Here is a 5595-nt window from a genome sequence, read left to right on the forward strand (position 1 = left end):
TAATTTATCCAATAATTCTGCTGTTCTAATGGCGTCTCGGCATTCAAAAATAAATTATTGTCTTATTTGTATCTATATACACATTGCAGCTCTTTATAATATATATATATATATATATATATAGTGTGTGTGTCTGTGTTCGACCCCCAAACTTTGCTTTTCATCCTTTTGGGGTCAATAAATTAAGTACCAGTTACGCACTGGGGTCGATGTAATTGACTTAATCCCTTTGTCTGTCCTTGTTTGTCCCCTCTATGTTTGTCCCCTTGTGGGCAATAGAGAAATAAGAACTATGGTAATGACAGGCTTAGCTTGAAATTTCCCAATCAAAACTCTGTTGGTTGTACATTATGGGTTTTAGCTGACTAAAGAAACAACTATCTACTTTAATATTTTATGGAATTCAGAGCTACAGTCAGAATGGTAAAGCTACTCAAAGCTCATTAATTGTAAAATTTAGACAGGTATTTTTAATAATCAGATGTTTACTTCACCTCTGGATCCAGTGTTAGTCATTGGCCAACTTTTTTGCTGTGGCCGTTATTTTGGCAACAGTTACAATGAATCACGTTCTCAAACATGGCTACTGATGCAGGGTAAGGATATGTTGTTGAGAAAATTTAGATGCAGGCGGAACAGTTTACATCGCGATTCTTTCTTTGGTTCAGTCAACGAACACCACGTGTTTTGAGATGGAAATTAGCTGTAACTGCTATTTATAGCATTGGCCATCGTGTAATATCCGTCTGGTCAGAGAATTTTCTTCAATGTTTTTCTTGGCTCTTGATGAACTCAAAGTTAGTCCTTGGTTCATATTGCTATGTGAACACTTTCAGAGGATACAGTTTAGAAAATATAATATACAGGTCTTGCAGCTTGTTTGATGGTTACAGAATTTGGCAACCTTCTCTCTATTGTGTTTTGTATTGTGTATGGTAGTTGTGGTGGTGGAGTTACTTGAACAGGAGCTAATTTCTGAAAAGAAAGTATATATATATATATACCGGAGTAAGCACATAAATGTGAAACAAGGTGAAAAAAAGAGTACTCAAATACCAGAGGTAGAGTAATATGCTTTATTTAAAAGCACGGGAACGTGAAGCTCTGAGTAACAGCTTTTGTTATATTTCTGCTGTTTTTAAATAAAGTATATATATATATATGTGTGTGTGTATGTATGTATATATAAACTCTTTGTATTATATATACATATGTGTATAAGTATATACGTGTGTGTGTGTGTGTGTATGTATATATATATATATATATATATATATATATATATATATATTATGCCAAAGTTCTTAGAAGTTCTCTAATCAATGCAACAGCCTGTTGATGAAATAAATGTGCAAGTGGCTGAGCACTCCACAGACATGTGTACCCTTAATGTAGCTCACAGGGAGATTCAGCATGACACAGAATGTGGCAAGGACGACCCATTGAATTACAGGTACTACTCATTTTTGCCAGCTGAGTGGACTGGAGCAACATGAAATAAAGTGTCTTGCTCAAGGACTCAACATGCTGCCAGGAATTGAACTCACATTTGTTAGCTGACTACCCTAACCACTAGACCACATGCTTTCACTCTTACAATTTTTAGTTGTAATCCTGTGAAAGAGTAAAAGGTATAGACCCCCTTTGGTCATGAATGACTATGGGATTGCACCTAGAAAGTTACCCTCTGAGGCACAAGTCCGGGCAAGGTTGTTTATGGAAGACCAGCAGTCGCCCATGCATACCAGCTTCCCCCCTCCATGCCACCGATGTTATCCAAGGGAAAGGCAAAGGCCAAGGGAGCTTGGCACCAGTGACACCACAACTCATTTCTGCAATTGAGTGAACTCTAGCAACATGAAATAAAGTGCCTTGCTCAGGAACACAACACACAGCCTGGTCCGGGAATCGAGCTCACAACCTCATGATTGTGAGCCCGATGCTCTAACCACTGAGCCATGTGCCCACACTGTAATCCTGTATAGTACTATTTTATCCTTTTTAGGAATCTTCAGTATGACGTATTCATTAATTAGATATATAACAAAGAGAGAGAGAACGTTACAGTAAAATTGATGGTGAAATTAATTACAGAGAAAATTCATGGGTGTTTTCTTAATATTTCTTCATTGAATATTGTAAGTTTTGGAATTGAGAGAGCGCAAGAGAAAGCATCTATAGTGTTTCGTCTTAGTAAGATTATTTAGAATAATTTATCTGTCGACATAAGGAATATGATATGGAATTTTTGTGTAATATATTTAGTATATTAACTTCACTCATTCGATAAGTTTACTTGCATATGAATGAGGTGATTGTATATAGCTAGGAACTTTTACGTATATACATTTTTTTTTTATTTATTTTGAAATTAAACAAGTTTCAGAAATATCTATTATAAATCACTGTTAAAATCCAAACAGTAAACCGTTTGCTAATATAAATCGCCTTTAGCAATCATACAGTTTACCAGATGAAATCAGTTGAAAAGGAATCTTGAATAATAAAAGCTGTGCAGGTGTGGTGAATTCTTTGAAATTAGTGTGACAAGCCAGGCATGTTATAAAATTCTGATGCATTTCCTGTTCTGAACCAAGCGATTTAGTTTATGCGATGAGGAGAATTGATATATTTTTATACCTTCTCTTAAATAGACATCCATGCATAGTATACTTTTGATCTTTTCTCTTGCCAGCTCATATTTTCTGTGACTTGCTACCTAATTATTATTAGTGTCTTGATATATTTTAACGAGAGCATCACTAATTTCGGGTTTTATCCACAGTTCTGCATTTACTGACCTGAGTCTGTGTCAGTATCACTGGCAGCCAGGAAATATCAATCTTTCTTTTTAATGCTTACAGGAACTTGAATTAAATGTTTAAACTCTGTTGATCCTCATGAACAGACTGTCTACCTCTACGTGCTATGTTTAATTGTATTCATACCCTTGGATACGATTGTGTCCCAGGTATGGCCACAGCCCAGTGACTGCCAACTGTAAAAGAGACACACATGCACTGCTGCCACCACCACCACCATCTTCTTCTTATCATCATCATCATTATTATTATTATTACCTCCACCTTAGTAAAGGCGGAAGTATTGTTTCCAGTCGTGTTTCTTTGTTTGTTTGTCCGCGGACAAGATATCTCAAGAACCGCTGGATGGATTCGGATGACACTTTCAGGGATGTTTGGCCTCATAACTGGCACGAACTGACTATATTTTGAGATTGATCCAGTACCGGACAAGGATTCTGGAATATTTGTTATATTTAATTTACTTTACATGATTATGATCTTACGTTGACTTTCAAGTCTTTCTCAATTATCTCCCTTTAGGCTATTTCCAAAGCCTTATTTTCGTTTCTCTGTCATTAATTTTACTCGCGTTTCTATCTTAGTGGAAAATGATGGATAAAGAAATCAAACTACATAAACAAACAACAGCAAAACCGTTCAGAAATTAAATAACACTAACATATTTTTATAATATATATATTATATATTATACATACATATTAACAATTTACAGTATACTTACGTATATACATACATCTATACATCAATCTAAAACAACAGGAATACTAAAGGAAGGCCGGAAGTTAAGAGAAGAGAAAACCAAAAGGTCTCATGCTATTCATTTAAATATTCCTGAGTAGAACTTATTATTACCTTCACCTTTGAAACTATTTTGAATGGTAACACTACCACCACCACAACCACAATAACTACCCCTACCACCAGAATCAACGACTACCGAAGAAAAAAAATAATAAATGAGTGGAAATCGGACCGGTGTGTGTGTTAATTAATAGGCATTAAAACAGAGTGACTCTTCCCAGACACAATAATATATATAATATGTAAATGTCGAGCAATGAGACTGAGTGCTCAACACCACATTGGTGGATAATTTTTTTATTTGTGCATTAAGGCTACCATTTGTTTCATGTTAATAAGAACATCTTAATTTTTCAAGCTGATCACACGCACACACACACACACACACACACACACACACGCACACACACACGTAATAGGCACAAGAGTGGTTGTGTGATAAGAAGCTTGCTTCCCAACCACATGGTTCTGGGTTCAGTCCTACTGTGTGGCACCTTGTAGAAGTGTCTTCTATTATAGCCTTGGGCCAACCAAAGCCTTGTGAGTGGATTTGGTGAACAGAAACTGAAAGAAGCTTGTCGTGTGTGTGTGTGTGTGTGTTTGTCCCCCGCCCCACTATCGCTTGATAACTGATGTTGGTGTGTTTACGTCCCCATAACATTAGCGGTTCGGCAAAAGGAGTCCGATAGAATAAGTACTAGGCTTACAAAGAACAAGTCCTGGGGTTGATTTGTTCGACTAAAGGTGGTGCTCCAGCATGGCCACAGTCAAATGACTGACACAAGTAAATGAATAAATGAATATAGTGTGTGTAGATAGATAGATAGATAGATAGATAGATAGATGGATGGATAGATGGATAGATAGATAGATAGATAGATAGATAGATAGATAGATAGATAGATAGATAGATAGATAGATAGGTTGATAGATAGATAGATAGATAGATATACAATGTATATGCATATAAGAATATGTCTGTGTGTTTGTATATGACTGTGCTTTGTGTTTATATAGGAACTCACCCCCTTACATACCCACGTGTGCGCCTGCTTGTGTTCGTGTGTACACACACAAGTGTAGTCAATCAGGGTGAAAGCCTTCCTTCTGTAGAGAATAAGCGAGATATCTGTGTCTGTGTGATATAACCGAAAGGTTGGACGGAAAGTGTTTTTTTAGTAAGTATCGGTTATAATATACACTTGCACTTATCACGACTCACATAACATAATTATCTCATTAATTTTCTTTGGTGATCTGATAGCTAGTGAAAGCATCTTCAAACACTGGGAAACAAACCCCAAATTTACACTATTAGTCCCCAGCATCAACACCACTAACACTTCTCTGTCTTCCCTATCGGCTTTTGGGGTTTTTTTCTTCATAAATTGTATTGTATTGATACACTAACACTAATAAAGCAAGCCCTTTAGTGCGCGGCTATTTTATATAACTAGTTGCCAACAAACCGTTTAACACTAGTCCTTTTTTGTGTTTTGCTTTATTTTCTAAAACTGGAAGAATGAAAAGATCTAGTTTCTACCCCACATCTTTCTACACAATAAAAATATAAACTAAGAAAAGAAATTAAACCTCCAGCAGTCAGTTGATTATGAAAGCTATAGCATTAAACAAGTACTGCCTACCTATCTCTCTTTCTCCCTATCTATCTGTGTGTCTTTCTGTCCATCTACTCTCTCTCTCTCTCTCTCTCTCATTCTCGTATTTGGTTGGAATGCAGTATTTTTGTTTTTCAGGCCTTTAAACACTGTTAGTGTCTCTAAGCAACTGTAGCTGTTTATTGATGTTTTTTCCACCATCACCACCTCCTCTCCATTTCACTATGTCAGACTTAAAAATCTCTGGTGGAGATGGTCAGTGCACTGATGTATATATATCATATATTTTATACATATACATACATACATACATGTTTGTGCGCGTGTGTGTATGTATATATATATATATA

General features: G+C 36.1%; 1 protein-coding gene across 17 annotated transcripts in view; it reads left to right on the top strand.

Annotated features, from left to right (window-relative positions):
- LOC106882391 (trithorax group protein osa) overlaps positions 1-5595 on the top strand; it is a 656478-nt gene that overhangs the window by 285430 nt on the left and 365453 nt on the right. For 2 of the 17 annotated variants that reach the window (XM_052969232.1, XM_052969235.1), the window contains exon 1: positions 4735-4804. The exons of the other annotated variants lie outside the window; for them this stretch is intronic. The gene's annotated coding sequence lies outside the window, so the exon portion shown is untranslated. Of the gene's footprint in view, positions 1-4734; positions 4805-5595 lie in introns of those variants that run through there. 17 annotated transcript variants of the gene reach the window in all.

Source organism: Octopus bimaculoides, chromosome 7 (genome assembly GCF_001194135.2).
Source record: "Octopus bimaculoides isolate UCB-OBI-ISO-001 chromosome 7, ASM119413v2, whole genome shotgun sequence".
In the NCBI taxonomy this organism is placed as follows: Eukaryota; Metazoa; Mollusca; class Cephalopoda; order Octopoda; family Octopodidae; genus Octopus; species Octopus bimaculoides.